We start from the raw sequence: 27,161 nt of genomic DNA on the forward strand, positions 1-27,161 counted from the left end.
TGAGTTTTAAAACTGAATATTCAAATGTTTGTGGTAGTTCACTATTTACTGTGATTCTGTAAAGAGAATAAAAATAAACAGTGGTGAGTGTATTAATCTGAAACAAAGGTTGTTTATTAGTTCTATTTTATCTCAGAATCTCAGGTGTGTTGTGTTTTTTTACACAGGTGCATAATGATGAAGATGGAGATGAAGGTGCGGTGCTCTATAAAACACTGGAGAACCTTCTGCTTTTGTCAGACTCCACTGATCAACAACTTTCACACCAACATCAACTCACCAGAGTCCACCGCAGTTAAATAACATTTCATCAGATTTCATATGAGTAGTTTAGACAATAAAAGATCATTTTGTGTTGTTGTCAAAGTTTTTATCCGTTTTAAAACACTTTAACCATATTTTTAATTGTTACTGATTGCTTTTTACGTTGTAGCTTTGTCTCAGTTTTATCATTATTTGTACAGAAAAACAAATTTTTAAGAAACTTTCATTTTGTATTATTTTTAACATGTTTGCTGAGAGTGAGATATGTTTTAAATTGTGTAGAATAGACTTAACTGAGCTGGGAGCTCTAATAGAGTCAGTAACTGTCTTCTCTTTATTATAACTGATATTATTCTACTGGACAGTATTTCTCTATGTTTCCTTGCTGAGCTGCACTAGACATATAATAATACAAAGAGGGAAATAAAAAGGCTGTAACTTTGGCAGATTCCTACTTTATTTGATGAACTGAGACTGCTGAAGCCTCATATTAACTTTAGATTAACTTTAGAATATATTTTTGTACAGAATGAGGATTTTGTTCCCATCTCTGACACTGGAAGCATGTTAGAAAGGGATCTTTGATTACAGCGAGCAAAACCTGTTTCAATGTATATATGAGCACCTGACTATTGTTTAAAGACTTGAAAAAATGTGAATCTATCCTTTAAACTGCCTCGCTTCATACTGTACATTGTTATTGTACTAATTTTATGCTTCTTGTACCTTTTCCTGAGTAAACGTTCTTGCGCAGACATAAATATAAATCCCTTTTGTAAAATAGAGAATATGTTCTGTCAGCTGGTAACTACAAATCTGATCAGACACAAAAATGACGTGGTGTTCCTCAAGGGTCCATTCTCGGGCCTCTTCTGATCGATCTCTACATGTTCCCATTGGTTCAAACAAACAAACATTTAAATATTTCACGAACAATACTTTTCAAGAATATAAATACAAATACTCTACAGTAGTGAAAAAATGTGGTGATGCAAAAGTTTGTGGCCTTGATGTAATTTGTTGGTTGGAGTAAAATATAAAAACATGTCTTTTTTGACATTTGTGAATTAAAAGGTTCAAATGTTTTATGACTTCTGGTCACAATTGAAGTCACATTTTGATGATGAATATGAAACATCAGCTCTGCCTCTAATAAATCCAGCTTGTGCGTTCTCCATGTTGTTACAACATATTTGTGCTTTGTAGTTGTTTTCTGGTTGTAGTCTGATATTCAGTCTGTAATTGATTGTTTGAGCTTTAAGTAGAGGCAGATGTTTGCTAGCAGCGAGTTGTTAGTATTTTTGATCTTTGTAGTGATGCAGTTTTATCACTTCACTCACTTATTATTTCATGTTTCTGTAGTTTTAAAATTTGTTAACTTTGGACTTTCATGGAGACTGTTGCACCGCTGATCATTGCTGTTACTGATATAAGTGTTGATAAATTTACTGAACTGAAAACTAAGGGACTGTTTGTTATTTATCAGAGAGAGGGGGTTCACATTATGAATTTATGTTGGCCTGAATGACATTCATCAGTTCTTCATCAATCTTCCTTGACTTGTTTGTGTTTTTATGGGCCATGTAGTTGTGGTAAATAAACGCCGCTCCTACCACTGGCGGCAGATCTGGCATATTGCCAGCTACGATAACTGTCAGATGGTGTGCAGACTCTGCCTGCTCGGCAAACCACAGGTGTACCAGCATGGTAATGCTAACTTGTCATTAAGTAGCAACAACAAAGCCCGCCCATTTGGAAGGAAGATATGGTTATGATTGGTCAATTTTACTTTCATTTGAATTACTCGGCCCTCTGTAAAAATTATAGCTGGACCACCAATCACAGAGCTGAAAGCAGCATTTTCTTCCCAGCAACTATGGAGGCGCAAAAGTCTGACAAAAGGGGCTTCTTTCATTTAACTCTTCACATTCCAACACAAACTAAATAGGCAGGTTTAAATGGTTTATTTACTCAGAGTCCCGTCCCGTCACCATACAGCGGTAAAACACATATGCATGTATGTAAAAAATGTATTTAAAATAAATACAAATGCAACATTTAAAGTTGTATATCCCCCCCTTAAGTCCCTCCCCAGTGCTTAAAAAAATTATTTGACGTGCCTCCCCCATTTTGCACCACCCTCTCCCTAAAAATAACAAACAAACAGTCCATAAACTGACGTACATATCTCCCTGCTGCACCAGAGAGTGAATCACTAGACTATGAAAGACTCTTTTTCACCAACTATGATATATAATTGAACAATAGTACCATGTAAAGTGCTGTACTGCAAAGAAACAGAGTTTCTACAGAAGCAACCACTAGATGGCAGCTCAAGCAGGAATTTTATTATGGCTGTAGTTACTCTGTAAGGAACATTTAACTGTTATTGGGTTTGCCGTGCCTTAGAGCAGTGTACTTTGTGCGCCTAAATACAGCTTGTTTATTATCTTGGAGTGATATAGTTGTTTTCAACACAACTGAAATGAGCGTCTCTTTATCTTGTACCTTGATAAAGTGTGGCTTGTCTGTTCCTGTGAGCCTCAATTTTGGGCTGGTTCCTGCGGGAAAATCAGAAAGTTAACTATGATAAAGTTTGTTAAATTATTGCTCCTCCTACAAACTCGACTCAACCTGGGATCCAGAAAATGTAAGTTTTTAAGATTTATTTATTGCAAACATTTATTTGGGTGTCAAAAGAGTAGAGAGATGGACATAACTAATATTAACAAATATTCGGGAGCAAAATGACAAAAAATGTCTTTTGTTAAAGGGAAATCATTTGCCTTAAAATGCAAATACTGCTACTGCACACAGGATGTGAGAAAACAATGTTGTCACATTTTAAAAGCATTACTTGATGAGGTCATGATTATAAATACAAACTTTGAAGTACAGCGATGGAAAGGAAGTGTGCTGTGGTTTTGTTGGTGAGTAGGTGGAGACATTCACCCTCAACTCCTACAATATCTAATCGTTTATGTATTTACTCTTGTCTGCCTATAATATAAGATATTTTATAGATTTATAGGATTATATGAGATACTGCAGATGTGAGCGCCAACTTGCTCATAAAATGCAAAAAACATTCAAATTTAAAGAGAAGAGAAGCTAATATGCTCCACCTACAAAAAGTCGATAACTTACAAGTGAGAAAAATAGACTGAAGCCACAATGAGGAGGAGACAGAAACGAGCTGATGACATGAGAGCTACATTTGTCCAGCGTGGGTATCCTACTGAATGGATTAATAAGGTTTAAACTGAATTATTAAATGTTTATACAGTTATGACTTTTCAGAGAAAAACAGCGTTTATGGTATGTTGTTTTAAAGGAGACATATTCAGCACATTTTCACGTCTATATTTATATTCTGGGGCTCTACTGGAATATCTTTGCATGATTTACAGTTAAAAACTCCTTATTTATCTTCTACTGGTCCTTTATGCAGCCCCTCAGTTCAGCCTCTGTCTGAAACAGGCTGTTTTAGCTCCTGTCTCTTTAAGACCCGCCTCCTGATGAGCCCACTCTGTTCTGATTGGTCAGCTTCAGGAAGCTTTGTCCGACTCCACTATGTAAACAAACAGTAGTGGTCAGATTTCACGTCTTTTTCTTGTTCTTAACTTAAAATGTCAACTTTTCAAATACATCCCTACATGTTTGAGCTGAAATCTGATCCAAAATATCAGAAAGACTACGGAACGGACGGCTGTTTGTGTGAATATGTGAATGATGTGATGTCAGTTTGATGGGGAAGTAGAAGTAACTCTGCAAATGGAGCATTCATTACAGGCTGACTTTTGACTTTCAGGGAATATTTCTGCATATGTTCACCTCATGCTTTGAAACTTTGATTATACTTAACATAGACGTCTGACATTATAACGGTATATACTTGATTTTGTATGTATTTGTTCTCCAAAATATGACATGATGACTTTTGAGCCTAATTTCCTTCTCTAATGAACTCACTATCAGGCACTTTATTGAGCTCAGTGATTGTTGTACTAGTGTTGAGTGAAAGTTATAATCTTAATTTTCACTGCTATTATATTTCTTCTGATTGTTTTTTTTTCTCTTTAAGCATGTATATAATGTTGTTTAATGAGTGGTATAATGTATGTATCTGTTCAGTTTGCTTTGTTGTGGTACAAAATTGTCCAAAGGCAAACTGAGCAGAGATGTGATCATGTGACATCCCTTACTTGGACTGAATAAATGGTGTCACCCTTGAGAGTCAAATATTAAACATCTAAATGAGTAGAAAATGTAATAAATCTAAAAGGGTTGTAGATCTATTGTACAGTTTTACAGTTGAAATTCCATTTATGTTTCATGCTTCTTTCAGACTATTTTAGAAATTTACATTTGTGTTTGATGTATTATTATAGAGTGAAAGATAAAGACAAATACACACACATACATCACACACTCTTCTTGTTGCTGTTGTTTTGTGTGTAAGGTAACTGAGCATGTGTGAGAATGTGGTTGTGATATGTAGCATGACAAGCTAGTGAAGCTCAGTCAACAAAACTGCATTCCTGCACATGCTCAGTGGCGTCTGCCTTGAGAACTACTCTCTGGAGACTGGAGACAAAATAAGTAACCACTAAGTAGGTTATTAGTGATGACTGATTCACATACACACTTCTGGGACAAGCACAAACCAGTAAGCACACCAGTTATCATCAGAAACGTACTGCTGGGGTCTCAGTGGTGATTTTCAGAGATGAAAGTAGTCTCTTTGTCTGGTGTCTTGATAAAGTTTGGCCTGTCTGTTACTGTGAAACTCGTGTGGTTGTGGTGTTTATCACGTCATCATTAGAGGCTAAAACCTCCAGAGCTCTGCTGCTGTTGTACTCACATTCTCACCAAAACACTTCCTGTTCAGTTCTCAGGAACATTTACTTCAAAGATACAAAGAGGAACTAACAGGTCTCAGACCACTAAAACATCATCTTATCTGTTCTTTCCTAGCTGCTGCAGTATCACCATGTTGCACCATGTTGAGCATCAACAGTCAAAGTTTGACTCTTCACCTGTCTGTTCATGTGTGCTGTTAAACATCAACATGAATCCTATCACGACAGAATCCTAATTCAGTTTGAAAACATCCTTTATACTACTTTTTACTTATCGACATTGCAGTTATGTGGTATGTATCTTAACCACTATTGGGGTACTGTTGGCTAATTATTAAAGGGAAATCATTTGTCTTTGAATGCAAATACTGGTCCTGTGCACAGGATGTGAGAAAACAATGTTTTAACATTTTAAAAGCATTATATGATGAGGTCATGATTAATAACTTTGAAATACAGGAAATGCTTGTGGTCTTGGTGGTGAGTGGGTGGTGAGTAGAAGTTCAGCCTTAACTCCTACAACATCTAATCCTTTATGTATTTACTCTTAGCTGATTATAATATAAGATCTTATAAAGATTTATAAGATTATATAAAATACTGCAGATGTGAGCACCAGCTTGCTCTTAAAATACAAAACTGTTAAAATTGAAACAGAAAAGAAGCTAATATGCTCCGCCTACAAAAGGTCAATAACTCAGAAGTGAGAAAAATAGACTGAAGCCACAATGAGGAAGAGACACTTTACTCGTGATAGGAAGTAGACAGTGTATTTCTCTGCACGAAGCACTTATAAGGACATTTTGAGAGTTAAGAGCAAGAGAAGAAGACAGAGAGAAAGACAGAGAAGCACAATGGTTGAACTCAGACGGATTAAAATGTCTTTATTTCTGATACTGGGGCTTCAGTTTACAGGTAAGATACAAAAATTTGCATTACCAACGATACTTTATTGAATTACTTTCATTTTAGTGAGACAGTCAAATGTGTTGTTTGTTTTTAACATTCACACTACAGTCATATTCTTATTTCAGTTCATTCATCACATTTCTCTCTCAAATTCTCAACAGCAGTAACTGGACAAACTTACCTCTACATCACTGTCAGAGATGGAGATGAAGTCACTTTGTCTTGTGAAAATGTGATGACTGATCAGGATAAATGTGACAATACAACCTGGCTCTTTGGTGGTTCAGGAAGCACAGCAGCAGAAGGGCTGATTGTACATGGACAGATTAGTGAAAATGCCAAAGCTAAATCGGACAGACTGAGTGTTACAGCGAACTGTTCTCTGGTTATAAAGAAGGTCACAGTTGAGGATGTTGGTTATTACACCTGCAGACAGTTCAAATCAGGACAACAACAAGGTCAAGACTCTCATTTTTATCTGTCTGTTGTTACCAGTGAGTATTTACATCATAATGTTTTCAGCTCAAACTGTCTTGTTAGAACAATATACTGAAACATTACAATAATTATGATTATAGTGATGAAGTTAATTTTACTCTTATTGTCTTTCTCTCACAATATCTCCATCTTCACCAGTGACTGAACATAAGGACACTGATAAGGTGACGTTAAGCTGCTCTGTGTCGACATATAGAGAGTGTAGACAGACAGTGAAGTGGGTGTATGAGGGTAATATTTCAGATGTGAACACTCAGCATATGAAGGAGTCACAGTCTTCTTGCTTTGTCACTGTGACGTTTACAACTTCCCATCTTGCTGAGACGTCCAAGTATTCTGAGTTATTCAAGTGTAACGTGACAGATATTTACACTGGAAAAGTGCAGCAGTTTACCTTCAGCCCTCAGTCTTCAGGTAAGAAATCTGCCTCATTTACTTTCTTTTCTTTGTGTGTAGATGATAATTATGTGGTATTTTTTCGCCACAGTTTGTTGGTTTTTGAGATTTAATTTGTCCAGCTGAGGATGCAAGAAAATAAACAAAACCCAAAACATCAACACCAATAGGAATAAAGGAAAAAAGCAAATAATTTGAGCCAAACGCAACAGCAGCTGCATGAAAATACAACACACAAACAATGTTCTTTTGTTCCAGTTCATCTCTCTGTCTGTTGTTCTTTTTTCATATGTTCAGGTGAGGATACTAAAAGTGCTGCAGCAACAAAATCAACAACAACAACAATGGGACAGAGCACAAAGGCAACGATGAACCAAACAGCACCTACAACAACTGATCCTCCAACAAAACAACAAGGTAGTGATTTCACAACTTGTATCTCTGAGTGTAAAGTATGAATGTCAGACTGAGTCTTGGCTGTGGGTGGAGATATTCTCTTATTCAGTTAATCTCAGTCAGTGTGTTCACACACATGTCTGAGTCTCAAACCTTGTTGTTGCTCACTGCTCTCTCTCTTTCTGTCTCTCAGCCTTTGACGTTTAAAGTACAAAACAGATAGAAGAGAAATATTTCTAAATGTAATTTGTAGATTTGTATTTTTGATGCTTCCTGTAACAACATACACTTAGCACCAGAGTTCACAGTTCAGTTCATATATTGAACTATATTGTATTAATATTGTAATGAAGCAGTGATAAATGCAACATATTAACGGTTAAAAAAAGCACAAGTGCTGTATATACTGTATTTCTCTCATCTTTTAACTGCAGGAGTTTAAACAGTGAAAAATATTTTTAATGTTTTAGATTTTGCAGTTTTGTTGAGGTTCATCATTGTGTCTGTGGGTTTAGCAGCTCTCTCAATAACTGTTGTGTCAGTCAACATATGGACCAGAACTAAAGGTGAGAACATTCACAGAACTTTTATAAACTTTTTATAAAAGAAGTTTTGATGAATCTGGATTTTTACTGATGAAGCTAAACTCGACTCTGTTTTTGTGTTTTCAGGGAACAAAACACAGATGGATGACAATGCTGTGAGTTTTAAAACTGAATATTCAAATGTTTATGTTTGTGGTAGTTCACTATTTACTGTGATTCTGTAAAGAGAATAAGAATAAACAGTGTTGACTGTATTCGTCTGAAACAAAGGTTGTTTATTTGTTCTACTTTATCTCAGAATCTCAGGTGTGTTGTGTTGTTTTTCACAGGTGCATAATCATGAAGATGGAGATGAAGGTACGGTGAACTATGAAAACGTTGGAGAACCTTCTGCTTCTGTCAGACTCCACTGATCAACAACTTTCACACCAACATCAACTCACCAGAGTCCACCGCAGTTAAATAACATTTCATCAGATTTTACAGAGTAGTTTAGACAAAAAAGATCATTTTGTGTTGTGATGGGTTTAGGTGAGTGATTCTTTTTTTAAACTACATCACTTGTTAAACTTTTAATCTTTTAAAAAAATGTTTAATTCTTACTTATTGCTTTTTACATGTTTGTTTGTTTCAGTTTTATCATTATTTAGTAGCTCAGACTAATTCATTATTGGCCTCTCTGTCAGAGTTTATTGATTTCTTTATTAAGCCATATGTTGTCACTTTACCAGCATATATTAGACATTCCACTGATTATATTAAGAAAATGTCATGTCTTACTGTCTTATCTGATGATATCTCTTAGTGATGTTGGATATTGCCAGCCTTTACATGAATGTACAGTACTGTGCAAAAGTTTTAGGCACCCTAGATGTTTAGATTCTTATCCATTATCCAATACCATCAGGGAGGTGTCTGATCGGTCCCAAATTTATTCATGACATAACAATGACCCCAAGCATACAGCTAGAGTCATAAAGAACTATTTTCAGCAACAAGAAGAATGATGAGTCCTGCAACAGATGGTATGGTTTGGCCCCCACAGAGCCCTGATCTCAACATCATGGAGTCAATCTGGGATTACATGAAGAAGCACCTGAGAGGGCCTAAATAATAAATCCACAGAAGAACATTCTTTCTCCAGGATGGTTACAACAACCTTCCTGGAAGTTACCATGAAAAACTGTGTTAAAGTGAACCGAGGAGAACTATTGCTGTTTTAAAGGCAAAGCTGCTCACAGCAAATATTAATTTCATTTAGGTTTCTGCTGTTTACTCAACTTTGTAAGAAGTTAATTGATAAATTAAAACAATTTATAGCAATATTTTTGTAAGCATTCTCACTTTACTTTCAATGCCTAAAACTTTTGCCTAAAACCTTTGCACAGTACAGTATATTTTGGAGGCTTTACACTTTTATCTTCAGAACTGGGACAATACGTCATTCTGCCTAATCAGTTTATCATTGATTCAGCTACTCTTGTCATGAAGAACAATTATTTTTACTTTAATGGAGATTTCTATTTACAAGTGTCTGGGATGAGCATGGGGTCTATTTGTTTGCCTAATTATGCCAATCTGTTTGTTGGTTTTTTAAGAGAAATCATGAATTGCTTGAATTTTTTCACCTTACTGAATATCTTTATTAGCAAGTTGAAATTGACAATGGATTACAGTGCGGAAAAGGTTCATTTTTTTGGATATGTGGGTCATAAAAAACAAGTGCACAGTATCCACTACCTTATAGCGTAAGGAAACAGACAAGAATACTCTTTTGTTAGTAAGCAGTTTTCCTCCCATCTCACTCAAGAGAGGTCGTTCCAAAAGTCAATATTTTAGACTCTGAAGAATATGCAATACTACCGAAGATTTTATGAAACAAGCTGATGATTTGTCCAGCGTGGGTATCCTACTGAATGGATTAATAAGGTTTATGAAATGGCATTGAGAAAACCCTGCTGGCAACTGTTGAGAAAAAGTGAGAAAAAAGAAAAGAGATTTTTTGTAACTTGTATTACCTCTTATTCTCCCCACTCACATGCCATAAGATCAGTTTTTAGAAAACACTGGCATATTTTAAAATTGGACCCTGAACTAGCCCCGATTTTTTAAAGATCTGCCACTTTTTGTGTACAAATGGGGGGAAAACTTTGAGAGACCTACTGGTCCATGCTGATTTTGCACATCACAAGTCTACGCAACCTACACAACAGAAGCTTTTATGCTCCCTACCAGATGGTTACTACCGTTGTGGTAGCTGTGCACACTGCAATAATACTTACAAAACTAACAGTTTCTGTCGTCCTCACACGAATAAAAAGTGTCAGTAATTATGCTTCCACACATGTTGTGTACATGCTACATTGTCCATGTGGTCTAGTGTATGTAGGCAAAACCACCAGAAAGCTGAAACAACGTATAAGTGAACATAAAAGTGCTAAACGTAGGAATGACAGAGATTATCCTGTAATTGTACATTTCAATGATGCAAAACATGACATTTCAACTTAACGTTTTGTGGCATCGAAAAAGTCAGCCTACTGTGTAGAGGGGTGATCATGACTTATAATATATATATATATATATATATGAATATAATATTGCTATTATTTTTTTGTCTAATTTTGTCTCTTCACCTTTCTTGTCCAGGGACAGATTCTAGGTGACAGTTTTTTCAAGCTCTAACCAGATTTTAATTAAAAATTGAAAATACTGTGAATGTTTATCTTTTGAATAGTAGGTTTTCTTTGTCGTGACTGTGTGCATTTTAAGCTATGTATAATGTGCATTTCCCATTTCTTTGTCCATTTATACCTTCGGTATAGAGAGCCATGATGTGATTTTGTATGATGATTGATTAAATGAGTGATGTCATTCTGATGTGTGACCTGATTGGTCCATGTGGGTCAACCAACCTTTTTAAGATGGTCTCTCCTTTTGTCTTGTGATATAACCTGATGAAGGTCTGTGTACAGAAACGTTTTTCCCAATAAATCCCCTCTAATTACAAGCACAGAAGACAGTGTGCAGGAGTTCTTTGTTCTGTCATTAGTTGTACAGAAAAAGTCATTTTTATTTTGGATTGTTTTTAACATGTTTGCTGAGAGTGACATATATCTATATATCAACACATAGATATATAGATATACTATATGTAATTAATATATGTTAATGTTATGTTAATGCTATTTTGTTTCCTTGACTCTTGATGCTTTGGCGATATTGTTGTTGTGACATGCACACCAATAAAGTGAATTTGAGTTTGAAAAAATTTGACGTGTTTTAAATTGTGTAGAATAGACTTAACTGAGCTGGGAGCTCTAATAGAGTCAGTAACTGTCTTCTCTTTATTATAACTGATATTATTCTACTGGCCAGTATTTCTCTATGTTTCCTTGCTGAGCTGCAGATGACGGATGATAACACAAAGACGGAAACTTTGGGAGATTCCCACTTGATTTGAAAAACTGAGACTGCTGAAGCCTCATATTAACTTCAGATTAACTTTAGAATACATTTTTTACAGAATGAGGAGTTTGTTCCCATCTCTGACACTGGAAGCATGTTAGAGGCTAACAAAACCTGTTCCAATGTATGTGAGCACCTGACTGTTGTTTAAAGACAGACCTGAAAAAATGTGAACCTATCCTTTAAGCTGCCTCCCTTCATACTGTACATTGCTGTTGTAATAATTTTATGTTTATGGTACCTTTTCCTAAATAAGCTTTCTTGCACAGACATAAATATAAATCCCTTTTGTATGATAGAGAATACGTTCAGTCATCTGGTAACTACAAATCTGAGCAGACACAAAAATGACGTGGTGTTCCTCAAGGGTCAATTCTCGGGCCTCTTCTGATCGATCTCTACATGCTCCGACTAATTCAAAACATGCACACATTTCAAGAATATAAATACAAATACTCTACAATAGTGAACAAGTGTGGTGATGCAAAAGTTTGTGGCCTTGACATAATTTGTAGGTTGGAGAAAAATATAAAAACATGTCTGCTTTGACCTTTGTGACCTTTAAAGGTTCAAATGTTTTATCAGTTTTGGTCACACCTGAAGTCACATTTTGATGATGAACATGAAACATCAGCTCTGCCTCTAATAAATCCAGCTTGTGCGTTCTCCATGTTGTTACAATATATTTGTGCCTTGTAGTTGTTGTAGTCTGACATTCAGTTTGTCATTGATTGTTTGAGTTATAAGGAGAGGCAGATGTTTGCTAGCAGTGAACTGTCAGCATTTTTTATCTTATTCTGAAGAATAGTAGTGATGCAGTTATAATACTTGCTGATTATTCCATATGTTTTAAAACTTGTTAACTTAGGACTTTCATGGAAAACTGCTGCACTGCTGATCATTGCTATTGCTGATATAAGTGTCGATAAACTTACTAAACTGAAAACTAAACTGAATTACATATCTCCCAGCTCCATCAGAGAGTCAATCACTAGAGTATGAAAGACTCTTTTCACCTACTATGATATATAAATGCACAATAGTATCATGTAAAGTGCTGTACTGCAAAGGGACAGAATTTCTACAGGAGCAACCACTAGATGGCAGCTCAAGCAGGATTTTTATTCTGGCTGTAGTTACTCTATAAGGAACTTTTAACTGTCATTGGGTTAACCATGTCTTAGAGCAGTGCACTCTGTGTAGCTAAATACAGCTTGTTCATTATCTTTCAGTGATTGAGTTGTTTTCAACACAACTGAAATGAGTGTCTCTTTGTCTTTTACCTTGATGAAGTGTGGCCTGTCTGTTCTTGCAAGCCTAAATTTTGGGCTGGTTCTTGCAGCAAAGTCAGAAAGCCAACTGTGACAATGTCTGTTTAGAGGGGACATATTATGTTATCCTTATTTTCAGACATATATATAATGTCACAATATCGGATGTTCATGTTAAAAGTGGCCGACGTGTCAAACAACGAAGTAAACATATGTAGCAGTAATCCCTGTGCACAAATAGCAGTGACTTCAGACTGCTCTGAACGCTAAGTTTCCAAGGTTTTTTTCTACTTTCAGCCTGAGCTGACGGCAGTTTCATGACGGATTTCTTTATATGGACATCTGCTACATGCACAGCATGCAAATTCGCTGTTCTGCTCCAGGAGTAGTTACACCAAGCCATGAGTCCATTACACAGCACAGCAAAGTAAAATAAGTAGTTTACTTGTTGGAGGTGTGCTGGTTGTCTGCAGATCTTCATAAAACATCTCACTGTGACTGTTTCTGCTTTTACTATTCTTCCCTGGGTTATGTCTAACTGATCCGCTGAACAAATAGCTCCAAATATCTCCATATGTTGGTGTTTAGCACCACTAATGAAGCTCCACTAATTCAGTGAGGAACACGTTTCACTTCCTGTAAATTATTCACAATAAAAGTCTCCCAGTATTTAGTCATTTAAAAGCTTTTAATTTGAAGCAGTAAAACAGGAAATGTCTGGTTTACATTGATGGTAAAGTTACACAACTCTGATACTTAAAGCTGGCCAATCAGAACAGAGTGGGCTCATGGGGAGGGGGGCCTTAAAGAGACAGGAGCTAAAAGGGAGCGTAAAGAGAAACTGTGTACATGGAGGGGCTGCATAAAGGCCCAGTATGAGATAAGTAATGAGTTTTTTGAACTGTGAATCATGCAGAGCTACACCAGTTGAGTCCAACAATAAAGATTTAGAGCTGAAATAAGCATAATAGGTCCTCTTTAATTATTGCTCATCCCACTAACTCGATTCAACCTGGGATCCAGAAAATGTAAGTTTTTAAAGATTTATTTATTGCTAACATATATTTTTGTGTCAAAAGAGTAGACAGGTGAACATTACCAATATTAACCAACACTGGGGAGAAAAATGACAAAAAAAAAAAGTCTTTTGTTAAAGTGAAATCATTTGCCTTAAAATGCAAATACTGCTACTGCACACAAGGCGTGAGAGAACAATGTTTTCACATTTTAAAAGCATCACATGTTGAGGTCATGATTATAAATACAAGCTTTGAAATACAGCAGTGGAAAGGAAGTGGTCTTGGTGGTGAGTAGGTGGAGACATTCACTCTTAACTCCTACAATATGTAATCATTTATGTATTTATTATTGGCTGCTTATAATATAAGATATTTTATAGATTTCTAAGATTATATAAGATACTGCAGATGTGAGCACCAGCTTGCTATAAAATGCAAAAACATTCAAATTTAAAGAGAAGAGAAGCTAATATGCTCCGCGAGAAAAACAGACTGAAGCCACAATGAGGAGGAGACATTTCACTCATGATAGGAAGTAGACAGTGTATTTCTCTGTATGAAGCACTAATGAGGACATTTTGAGAGCTAAGAGCGAGTGAAGAAGACAGAGAGAAAGACAGAGAAGCACGATGGTTGAACTCAGATGGATTAAAATGTCTTTATTTCTGATACTGGGGCTTCAGTTTACAGGTAAGATACAATAATCTGCATTATTACCAATTGTACTTCATTGAATTACTTTCATTTTATTGAGACAGTCAAATATGCTGTTTGTTTTTAACATTCACACTACAGTCATATTCTTGTTTCAGTTCATTTATCACATTTCTCTCTCAAATTCTCAACAGCAGTAACTGGACAAACTTCCCTCTACATCACTGTCAGAGATGGAGATGAAGTCACTTTGTCTTGTGAAAATGTGATGACTGATCAGGATAAATGTGACAGTACTACCTGGATCTTCAGTGGTTCAGGAAGCACAGCAGCGGTAGAGCTGATTGAACTTGGACAGATTGATGAAAATGCCAAAGCTAAATCAGACAGACTGAGTGTTACAGTGAACTGTTCTCTGGTTATAAAGAAGGTCACAGTTGAGGATGTTGGTCATTACTCCTGCAGACAGTTCAAATCAGGACAACAACAAGGTCAAGACTCTCTGGTTTATCTGTCTGTTTTTACCAGTGAGTATTTACATCATAATGTTTTCAGCTCAAACTGTCTTGTTAGAACAATATACTGAAACATTACAATAATTATTATTGTATTATTATATATTACACACATGTCTGAGTCTCAAACCCTGTTCTCTCTCTTTCTGTCTCTCAGCCTTTGACATCATTTAAAGTACAAAAAAGATAGAAGAGAAATATTTTTAAATGTCATAAGTAGATTTGTATTTTTGGTGCTTCCTGTCTCCAGAAACATACACTTAGCACCAGAGTTCACAGTTTAGTTCAAATATTGAACTATATTGTACTAATATTGTAATGAAGCAATGATAAATATAACATTTTTCCTGTTGTAAAAAGCACAAGTGCTGTATATACTGTATTTCTCTCATCTTTTAATTACAGGAGTTTGAACAGTGACAAATGTTTCTAATGTTTTAGACTTTGCAGTTCGGTTGAGGTTCATCATCGTGTCTGTGGGTTTAGCAGCTCTCTCAATAACTGTTGTGTCAGTCAACATATGGACCAGAACTAAAGGTGAGAACATTCACAGAACTTTTATAAACAAGAAGTTTTGATGATCCTGGATTTTTACTGATAAAGCTAAACTTGATTTTTTTTTTGTCTTTTCAGGGAACAAAACACAGATCAGTGACAATGCTGTGAGTTTTAAAACTGAACTGACAAAATGATATTCAGTGTTGTATCATGATCGAGGGCTGCTTGTTGGCCACAGAGAAGCAGAAAAAATCACATTGTGTGGTTGCTCTTGGAAATCTGTGATATACTGTGTGTTCAAGAGACATTCTTAGCTAAACAGGAGATATGAATGCTGATGTCTCTGATGTTAATTCCTCAATTGCTAATCACTTAATGCAGTTTTGCTATGATGGTGGTTTGACCCTCCCTAGCAAGGTTCTTATGCCTGATAATAGCTATACGTATATCAGTGAAGCTTGGCACACTGCTTCATGGCTTGATCACTGCATATGCACTGATGCACATGACTCTCTAGATGCCATGGAGATAAATTATGATGTGGCCACTACCGACCACCCTTTTCTATGTTGTTAAATTTAGGCAACATACCTGTTATTGTCTGTTGATAGCAATGTAAGTGCAGGGAAATTAGACTAGTCTAACTTAACACAGGAGGATCTTAAAGAAAACATTTTTTGGATGCCTTGCTGGGATGTATTGAACTACCAAAAGATGCGACTGTGTGTTGTGATATGAATTGCAAGAACCCACAACAATAGTAACGAGTTATATTCTATGTATGATTCTATCATGGAGTCTCTCCTCATCTCCAGCAGGCCTTTTTATAAACATAAGTCTAATGTGTACAATGCTAAGCCTGGTTGAAATGACTATGTAAAAGAGTTTCATGCTGAGGCTAAAAGGGCTGTTAAAGCATGGGTAGAGTCAGGTAGAAATAAATATGCACCCATATTTGAATATGAGAAATGTGCAAATTTGCACCTTGAGAAAGTTGCAAAACAACTTCAGAATCATGAATAACTGTAAAACATCACTACCATTGAATATTGTCAGAGTAAATGGCTCAGAGATCATTTCTCAGTTGTGGCAGAAACATTACTATGATCTGTTCAACTGTGTTAAAAGCAATTTGATTAGAGTAGACAACATATATAAAAATTACGATGTGACTGTTACCCCACAAGAAGTCCAAGATGCTGTCATGAAACTTAAGGCCTAAACGCACTGGAAGCGTCATGACGCGCGTCAAACTGCCTTGATGCGCCTACTCTGACCTTGTTTCAATTTTTGGAGCGTCAAATGAGGACCCAGTGACCAAAACTGTTTTCTCTGCAGCCGAAAAAAAAGAAATAGTGCAAGCCAGCTGAGCACGGGCGAGCAAGCGAGAGAGAGAGAGACAGCGAGCAAGGAGAGCGAGCGGTAGTGAGAACAAAACCTCTGAATGAGAGAAGTAAAACGTTATATTCTGATTATTTCACGGCAGTCACATTTTAACGCACAAATAAATAACCATCAAACAGTCAACAAATGATTTACCGTGGACACAGACGCTCTTAGTTTCAGTTTCATTTTCCTCTTCTGCATTTCTCCTTTTCATTCACTCATTACATCCAACTAGTGGTTGATACAAGGACAAAATGACGAATTTGTGTTGGTTCTGTGGTGTTGGAATTTCAAATCTGATGCTTGCAGTGCGCCATAGGAGCATCAATTGATGCGCCTCATTTGACGCGCGTTCATTATTGCTTCCAGTGCGTTTAGGCCTTCAGAGATAATAAGCCGTCCGGTATGGAAAATATTACTGCTAAACTTGCTAGTCAAAAACTCTACCCTCTGCTTGCTATTTGTTTTACTGGGTTATTAGTCCATGGTATTCTACCTGACTCTATTTTATCTGGTATACTAGTACCTTTCATTAAAGATAAAGCTGGTAAACGAAACAGCTTGGAGAATTACAGGCCTATAGCCCAACCATGTCCTAATTGAATGTGACTCGAGTAACCGTCAGCAAAAAATCAGTTTTATTGTTTTGTTTTCTATTGGAATGTCCCAACTGGCCACGAGCGACGCAGCGCTGCGCAATATTGAACAGTTTTAATGCACATCTGCCAGCCAATCAGAAAATAGTATTCATCCACACCGTGGTATAATTAAGCTCTAACCAACCCTGAGCCGAGCTCTGTCAGGTTGAATGTGGGAACATTGGCGTTCCAGCCTGAATGTAAATGTCTGATAATTATAGAATGCCTTTTGTTTTTTGTTTATTTTAGTTTGTTTAGATATTGTTTAAATATTTATTCTTTTTTTTTTATCTTCCTCTTCTTTGTATTCTATTGTGCTATGGACCCCTCATGAGCTGTGTCCTCTGAACAGAACTAAACTGTAAAGAGAAGGATAAGCAGTGCTGACTGTATTACACTGAAACAAAGGTTGTTTATTAGTTCTATTTTATCTCAGAATCTCAGGTGTATTGTGTTGTTTTTCACAGGTGCATAATGATGAAGATGGAGATGAAGGTGCAGTGTTCTATAAAACATTGAAGGACCTTCTGCTTCTGTGAGACTCCACTGCTCAACAACTTTCACACCAACATCAACTCACCAGGGTCCACTGCAGTAACATAACATTTCATCAGATTTTATATGATTAGTTTCAATAAAAAGATCATTTTGTTTTTGTCAAACTTTTCATCCATTTAAAAAAATTTGACCATATTTTTAATTGTTACTGATTGCTTTTTGTGTGTTAGCTTTGTCTCAGTTTTATCATCATTTATACAGAAAAACATTTTTTTTAAGTAACTTTCATTTTGGATTGTTTTAAACATGTTTGCTGAGAGTAGATATGTTTTAAATTTTCTAGAATAGACTTAACTGAGCTGGGAGCTCTAATAGAGTCAGTAACTGTCTTCTCTTTATTATAACTGATATTATACTACTGGACAGTATTTCTCTGTGTTTCCTTGCTGAGCTGCAGTGGACAGATAATAACACAAAGATGGAAATAAAAAGGCTGTAACTTTGAAAGATTCACACTTGATTTGATGAACTGAGACTGCTGAAGCTTCATATTAACTTTAGATTAACTTTAGAATATATTTTTGTACAGAATGAGGATTTTGTTCCCATCTCTGACACTGGAAGCATGTTAGAAAGGGATCTTTGATTACAGCAAGTAAAACCTGTTTCAATGTATATATGAGCACCTGACTGTTGTTTAAAGACAGACCTGAAAAAATGTGAATCTATCCTTTAAACTGCCTCGCTTCAAACTGTACATTGTTATTGTAGTAATTTTATGCTTCTTGTACCTTTTCCTGAATAAACGTTCTTGCACAGACATAAATATAAATCCCTTTTGTAACATAGAGAATATATTCTGTCAGCTGGTAACTACAAATCTGATCAGACACAAAAATGACGTGGTGTTCCTCAAGGGTCCATTCTCGGGCCTCTTCTGATCGATCTCTACATGTTCCCATTAGTTCAAACAAACAAACATTTAAATATTTCACGAACAATACTTTTCAAGAATATAAATACAAATACTCTACAGTAGTGAAAAAATGTGGTGATGCAAAAGTTTGTAGCCTTGATGTAATTTGTTGGTTGGAGTAAAATATAAAAACATGTCTTTTTTGACATTTGTGAATTTAAAGGTTCAAATGTTTTATCATTTCTGGTCACACCTGAAGTCACATTTTGATGATGAAACATCAGCTCTGCCTCTAATAAATCCAGCTTGTGTGTTCTCCATGTTGTTACAATATATTTGTGCTTTGTAGTTGTTTTCTTGTTGTAGTCTGATGTTCAGTTTGTAATTGATTGTTTGAGCTTTAAGGAGAGGCAGATGTTTGCTGGTAGCGAGCTGTTAGTATTTTTGATCTTTGTAGTGATGCAATTTTATCACTTCACTCACTTATTATTTCATGTTTCTGTAGTTTTAAACTTTGTTAACTTTGGACTTTCATGGAGACTGTTGCACCGCTGATCATTGCTGTTACTGATATAAATGTTGATAAATTTACTGAACTGAACACTAAGGGACTGTTCGTTATTTATCAGAGAGAGGGGGGTTCACATTATGAATTTATGTTGGCCTGAATGACATTCATCAGTTCTCTTTTTTTATCAATCTTCCTTGACTTGTTTGTGTTTTTATGGGCCATGTAGTTGTGGTAAATAAACGCCGCTCCCGCCACTGGCAGCGGATCTGGCATATTTGCCGGCTACGATAACTGTCAGATGGTGTGCAGACTCTGCCTGCTTGGCAAACCACAGGTGTACCAGCATGGTAATGATAACTTGTCATTAAGTAGCAACAACAAAGCCCGCCCATTTGGAGGGAAGATATGGTTATGATTGGTCAATTTTATTTTCATTTGAATTACTCGGCCCTCTGTAAAAATTATAGCTGGACCACCAATCACGGAGCCGAAAGCAGCATTTTCTTCCCAGCAACTATGGAGGCGCAAAAGTCTGACAAAAGGGGCTTCTTTCATTTAACCCTTCACATTCCAACACAAACTGAATAGGCAGGTTTAAATGGTTTATTTACTCAGAAATATTTTGAGTCCTGTCACCATGCAGATGTAAAACACATATGTATGTATGTAAAAAATGTATTTAAAATAAATACAAATGCAACATTTAAAGTTGTATATCCCCCCCTTAAGTCCCTCCCCAGTGCTTAAAAAATTATTTGAAGTGCCTCCCCCATTTTGCACCACCCCCTCCCTCTCATAAATAACAAACAGTCCATAAACTGAATTACATCTCCCTGCTGCACCAGAGAGTGAATCACTAGACTATGAAAGACTCTTTTTCACCAACTATGATATATATTTGAACAACAGTATCATGTAAAGTGCTGTACTGCAAAGAAACAGAGTTTCTACAGGAGCAACCACTAGATGGCAGCTCAAGCAGGATTTTTATTATGGCTGTAGTTACTCTGTAAGGAACATTTAACTGTTATTGGGTTTGCCGTGCCTTAGAGCAGTGTACTTTGTGTACCTAAATACAGCTTGTTTATTATATTGGAGTGATTGAGTTGTTTTCAACACAACTGAAATGAGCGTCTCTTTATCTTGTACCTTGATAAAGTGTGGCTTGTCTGTTCCTGTGAGCCTCAATTTTGGGCTGGTTCCTGCAGCAAAGTCAGAAAGTTAACTATGATAAAGTTTGTTAAATTATTGCTCCTCCTACAAACTCGACTCAACCTGGGATCCAGAAAATGTAAGTTTTTAAGATTTATTTATTGCAAACATTTATTTGGGTGTCAAAAGAGTAGAGAGGTGGACATAACCAATATTAACCAATATTTGGGAGAAAAATGACAGAAAATGTCTTTTGTTAAAGGGAAATCATTTGCCTTAAAATGCAAATACTGCTACTGCACACAGGATGTGAGAAAACAATGTTGTCACATTTTAAAAGCATCACATGGTGAGGTCATGATTATAAATACAAACTTTGAAGTACAGCGTTGGAAAGGAAGTGCGCTGTGGTTTTGCTAATAAGCCCCAACTACAAAAGGTGGATAACTTACAAGTGAGAAAAATAGACTGAAGCCACAATGAGGAAGAGACAGAAACAAGCTGATGACATGAGAGCTACATTTGTCCAGCGTGGGTATCCTACTGAGTGGATTAATAAGGTTTATGAAATGGCTTTGAGAAAACCCCCCTCGGAACTGTTGAGAAAAATTGAAAAAAAAGAAAAGAGGTTTTCTGTAACTTGTGTAACCTCCTATTCTCCCCACTCACATGCCATAAAATCAGTTTTCAAATACAGCTTTTCAAATGATGTGACGTCACTTTGATGGGGAAGTAGAAGTAACTCTGCAAATGGAGCATTCATTACAGGCTGACTTTTGACTTTCAGGGAATATTTCTGCATATGTTCATCTCATGTTTTGAAACTTTGATTATGTTTAACATAGATGTCTGACATTATAACAGTATATACTTGATTTTGTACGTATTTGTTCTGCAAAATATGACATGATGACTTTTAGCATAATTTCCTTCTTTGAGAGAGAATAAAATAAGATTAGAAGAGAGAGTCAGTATAAATCCACATGTTACTGAGCAGCCATCATGTTGTCTTCACTGTGTAGGCTGATCCTGAAGATGGTGTTTCCTACGTCTCCATCAGCTTCACCAAGAAGACCAACAGTAAAGCCCGGGTAAGCTGAGTGTTTGGTTACACTGGTGTTGTTGCTGAATGAAGGAAAAAGTTTTGTCGGGAAGGAGAAAAGAAAAGAATATTTATTGTATTTCAGTTATTAAATAGAAGCAAAATGATGACTTTCAGATCTCTCAGCTCCTGTTGAGTTATGTTGTTATGCTTTTTCATGTCATTATGTGTAATTTATGTGTGATGCTGTTTCCCTTTTGTTTCCCAGGTTCGTGGTGATGATGATGATGAAGGTGATGCAGTGACCTACAGCACTGTGAAAGCCTCCTCCTCTTCTGCTGGAGCCTCCACTAATTCCAACAACCTCTATGCTACCATCAACTAACCCAACAAATAACAGATCACAGTGTTCATATCATTACATTTCATTTATAACTGATTAGTTGAAGCTTTCTGATGAGAAAAAATAGTTTTTATTCCCAGAATCTCAGCCAATTACCCTTTACTTCATAATAGAGACTGTATCTCTGTGGGGAATTTGTCTGTACTGTCCAAACCTCATAGAGATTTTATCCTAATAATCAGTTATTCACAGTGTGCAGAACTGAGTGTGGTTGACACATGAAGGGAAAGACAAAAAAAAAGCATTTTAGGTTTTTTCAGTATAATAATGATTCACAGTTGGACTGTTGTTCTGGACTTTTTGTCCAGAAAGGGATGTAGTAAGTTAAGATATCCTTAATGAACTCACTATCAGGCTCTTTATTGAGCTCAGTGATTGTTGTACTAGTGTTGAGTGAAAGTTATAATCTTAATTTTCACTGCTATTATATTTCTTCTGATTGTTTTTTTCTCTTTAAGCATGTATATAATGTTGTTTAATGAGTGTTATAATGTATGTCTCTGTTCAGTTTTCTTTGTTGTGGTACAAAAGTGTCAAAAGGCAAACTGAGTAGAGATGTGATCATGTGACATCCCTTACTTGGACTGAATAAATGGTGTCACCCTTGAGAGTCAAATATTAAACATCCAAATGAGTAGAATATATGATAAATCTAAAAGGGTTGTAGATCTATTGTACAGTTTTACAGTTGAAATTCCATTTATGTTTCATGCTTCTTTCAGACTATTTTATAAATTAACATTTGTGTTTGATGTATTATTATAGAGTGAAAGATAAAGACAAATACACACACATACATCACACACTCTTGTTGCTATTGTTTTGTGTGTAAGGTCACTGAGCATGTGTGAGAATGTGGTTATGATATGTAGCATGACAAGCTAGTGAAGCTCAGTCAACAAAACCGCGTTCCTGCACATGCTCAGTGGCGTCTGCCTTGAAAACTACTCTCCAGAGACTGGAGACAAAATAAGTAACCACTAAGTAGGTTATTAGTGATGACTGATTTACATACACACTTCTGGGACAAGCACAGACCAGCAAGCACACCAGTTATCATCAGAAACGTACTGCTGGGGTCTCAGTGATGATTTTCTGTGATGAAAGCAGTCTCTTTGTCTGGTGCCTTGATAAAGTTTGGCCTGTCTGTTACTGTGAGCCTCTTGTGGTTGTGGTGTGTTGAGGCTAAAACCTCCAGAGCTCTGCTGCTGTTGTACCCACATTCTCACCAAAACACTTCCTGTTCAGTTCTCAGGAACATTTACTTCAAAGATACAAAGAGGAACTAACAGGTCTCAGACCATTAAAACATCATCTTATCAGTGTTCTTTCCCAGCTGCTGCAGTATCACCATGTTGCACCATGTTGATCATCAAGAGTCAAAGTTTGACTCTTCACCTGTCTGTTCATGTGTGCTGTCAATCATCAACATGAATCCTGTCACGACAGAATCCTAATTCTGTTTGAAAACATCCTTTATACTACTTTTTACTTATCGACATTGCAGTTATGAGGTAAGTTCTTAACCACTATTGGGGTGCTGTTGGCTAATTATTAAAGGGAAATCATTTGTCTTTAAATGCAAATACTGGTCCTGTGCACAGGATGTGAGAAAACAATGTCTTTACATTTTAAAAGCATTATATGATGAGGTCATGATTATAAACTTTGAAATACAGGAAGTGTGTTGTGGTCTTGGTGGTGGGTGGAGAAGTTCAGCCTTAACTCCTACAATATCTAATCCTTTATGTATTTACTCTTGGCTGATTATAATATAAGAATTTATTAAGATTTATAAGATTATATACGATACTGCAGATGTGAGCGCCAGCCTGCTCGTAAAATACAAAAATGTTAAAATTGAAACAGAAGAGAAGCTAATATGCTCTGCCTACAAGAAGTTGATAACTTACAAGTGAGAAAAATAAACTGAAGCCACAACAATGAGGAAGAGACACTTTACTCATGACAGGAAGTAGACAGTGTATTTGTCTGTATGAAGCACTAATAAGGACATTTTGAGAGCTAAGAGCGAGAGAAGAAGACAGAGAGAAAGACAGAGAAGCACGATGGTTGAACTCAGATGGATTAAAATGTTTTTATTTCTGATACTGGGGCTTCAGTTTACAGGTAAGATACAAAAATCTGCATTATTACCTTATTGTACTTTATTAAATAACTTTCATTTTACTGAGACAGTCAAATATGCTGTTTGTTTTTAACATTCACACTACAGTCATATTCTTATTTCAGTTCATTTATCACATATCTCTCTCAAATTCTCAACAGCAGTAACTGGACAAACTTCCCTCTACATCACTGTCAGAGATGGAGATGAAGTCACTTTGTCTTGTAAAAATGTGATGACTGATCAGGATAAATGTAACAGTACTACCTGGCTCTTTGTTGGTTCAGGAAGCACAGCAGCAGTAGAGCTGATTAACCTTGGGCAGATTGGTGAAAATGCCAAAGTTAAATCAGACAGACTGAGTGTTACAGTGAACTGTTCTCTGGTTATAAAGAAGGTCACAGTTGAGGATGTTGGTCATTACACCTGTAGACAGTTCAAATCAGGACAACAACAAGGTCAAGACTCTCGGGTTTATCTGTCTGTTGTTACCAGTGAGTATTTACATCATAATGTTTTCAGCTCAAACTGTCTTGTTAGAACAATATACTGAAACATTACAATAATTATGATTACAGTGATGAAGTTTATTTTACTCTTGTGGTCTTTCTCTCACAATATCTCCATCTTCACCAGTGACTGAACATAAGAACACTGATAATGTGACGTTAAATTGCTCTGTGTCGACATATGAACAGTGTAGACAGACAGTGAAGTGGGTGTATGAGGGTAATTATTGGGATGTGAACACTCAGCACATGAAGGAGTCACAGTTTTCTTGCTTTGCCACTGTGACGTTTACAACTTCCCATCTTGCTGAGACATCAAAGTATTCTGAGTTATTCAAGTGTAGCATGACAGATATTTACAGTGAAAAATTGCAGCTGTTTAGTTTCAGCCCTCAGTCTTCAGGTGAGTAATCTGCCTTATTTATCTTCTAATTTTTTGTTTGTAGATGTAATTATGTGGTATTTTCTCACCACAGTTTGTTAGTTTTTGAGATTTAATTTGTCCAGCTGAGGATGCAAGAAAAGAAACAAAACCTAAAACATCAACACCAATATGAATAAAGGAAAAAAGCAAATAATTTGAAGCAAACGTAACAGCATCTGCATGAAAATACAACACACAAACAACGTTCTTTTGTTCCAGTTCATCTCTCTGACTGTCTCTTGTTCTTTTTTCATATGCTCAACAGCACCTACAACCAATGATACTCAACCAGGTAGAGACTTAATAACTTGTATCTCTCTCTTTCTCTCTTTTGATCAGGATTTTGATCAGAACTGAACTATGCAGTCAAAATGTTTTTCATATTTTCAGATTTTCCAGATTGGGCAAAGTTCATCATTGTGGCTGTGGGTTTAGCATCACTCTTAATAATTGTTTTGGTGATCATCAGATGGAAGAAAACTAAACGTGAGAACACTGACAGATGAAACTTTCATAAAGAAGACATTTTGATAAACCTGGATTTTCACTGTGGAAGTTAAAGTCGATTCTTTTGTCTTTTCAGGGAAGAAAACACAGATGGATGAAAACATTGTGAGTTCACAAACTGAATTATTAAATGTAAAAATACAGTTATGACTTTTCAGAGAAAAACAGTGTTTATGGTATGTTGTTTTAAAGGAGACATATTCAGCACATTTCCAGGTCTATATTTATATTCTGGGGTACTACTGGAATATCTTTGCATGATTTACAGTTAAAAACTCCTTATTTATCTTCTACTGGTCCTTTATGCAGCCCCTCAGTTCAGCCTCTGTCTGAAACAGGCTGTTTTAGCTCCTGTCTCTTTAAGACCCGCCTCCTGATGAGCCCACTCTGTTCTGATTGGTCAGCTTCAGGATGCTTTGTCCGTCTCCACTACGTAAACAAACAGTAGTGGTCAGATTTCACATCTTTTCTTGTTCTTTACTTAAAATGTCAACTTTTCAAATACATCCCTACATGTTTGAGGTGAAATCTGATCCAAAATATCTGAAAGACTACGGAACGGACGGCTGTTTGTGTAAATGTGTGAATGATGTGACGTCAGTTTAATGGGGAAGTAGAATTAACTCTGCAAATGGAGCATTCATTACAGGCTGACTTTTGAATTTCAGGGAATATTTCTGTATATGTTCACCTCATGCTTTGAAACTTTGATAATATTAAACATAGACGTCTGACATTATAACAGTATACACTTGTTTTTGTACGTATTTGTTCTGCAAAATATGACATGATGACTTTTGAGCCTAATTTTCTTTTTTGAGAGAGAATAAAATAAGATTAGAAGAGTGAGTCAGTATAAATCCACATGTTACTGAGCAGCCATCATGTTGTCTTCACTGTGTAGGCTGATCCTGAAGATGGTGTTTCCTACGTCTCCATCAGCTTCACCAAGAAGACCAACAGTAAAGCTCGGGTAAGCTGAGTGTTTGGTTACACTGGTGTTGTTGCTGAATGAAGGAAAATTTTGTCAGGAAGAAAAGAAAAGAATATTTATTTTATTTCAGTTATTAAAAAGAAGCAAAATGATGACTTTTAGATCTCTCGGCTCCTGTTGAGTTATGTTGTTATGCTTTTTCATGTCATTATGTGTAATTTATGTGTGTTGCTGTTTCCCTTTTGTTTCCCAGGTTGGTGGTGATGGTGATGATGAAGGTGATGCAGTGACCTACAGCATTGTGAAAGCTTCCTCCTCTTCTGCTGGAGCCTCCACTGATCCCAGTAACCTCTACACTACTGTCAACTAACCCAACAAATAACAGACCACAGTGTTCATATCATTACATTTAATTTATAACTGATTAGTTGAAGCTTTCTGATTATAAAAAAATAGTTTTTATTCCCAGAATCTCAGCCAATTACCCTTTACTTCATAATAGAGACTGAATCTCTGTGGCGATTTTGTCTATACTGTCCAAACTTTATAGAGATTTTATCCTAATAATCAGTTATTTTTTTTCAGTATATTAATGATTCACTGTCGGATATGACTTAAACATTTTTTCTCTTCTATGTTGCATTTCTGTAAATAGCTTTTTGTCCAGAAAGGGATGTAGTAAGTTCAGATATCCTTAATGAACTCACTATCAGGAACTTTATTGAGCTCATTGATGTTTGTGCTAGTGTTGAAAGTTAAAATCTTAATTCTCACTGCTATTTTATTTCTTCTTATCATTTTTTTCTCTTTAAGCATGT

General features: G+C 36.2%; 2 long non-coding RNA genes across 2 annotated transcripts; both read left to right on the forward strand.

The window, feature by feature from the left end:
* The first annotated feature begins 6,943 nt into the window (after positions 1-6,943).
* On the forward strand, positions 6,944-26,383 carry LOC137169758 (uncharacterized). The gene is made up of 4 exons (XR_010924535.1): positions 6,944-7,346; positions 25,293-25,388; positions 25,486-25,514; positions 26,314-26,383. It is a non-coding gene; the product is annotated as an uncharacterized lncRNA (long non-coding RNA).
* Positions 15,243-18,018, forward strand: LOC137169828 (uncharacterized). Its single transcript, XR_010924545.1, has 3 exons — positions 15,243-15,334; positions 15,431-15,459; positions 17,787-18,018. It is a non-coding gene; the product is annotated as an uncharacterized lncRNA (long non-coding RNA).
* Positions 26,384-27,161: the final 778 nt, after the last annotated feature.

Source organism: Thunnus thynnus, chromosome 18, assembly GCF_963924715.1.
Source record: "Thunnus thynnus chromosome 18, fThuThy2.1, whole genome shotgun sequence".
Lineage (NCBI taxonomy): Eukaryota > Metazoa > Chordata > Actinopteri > Scombriformes > Scombridae > Thunnus > Thunnus thynnus.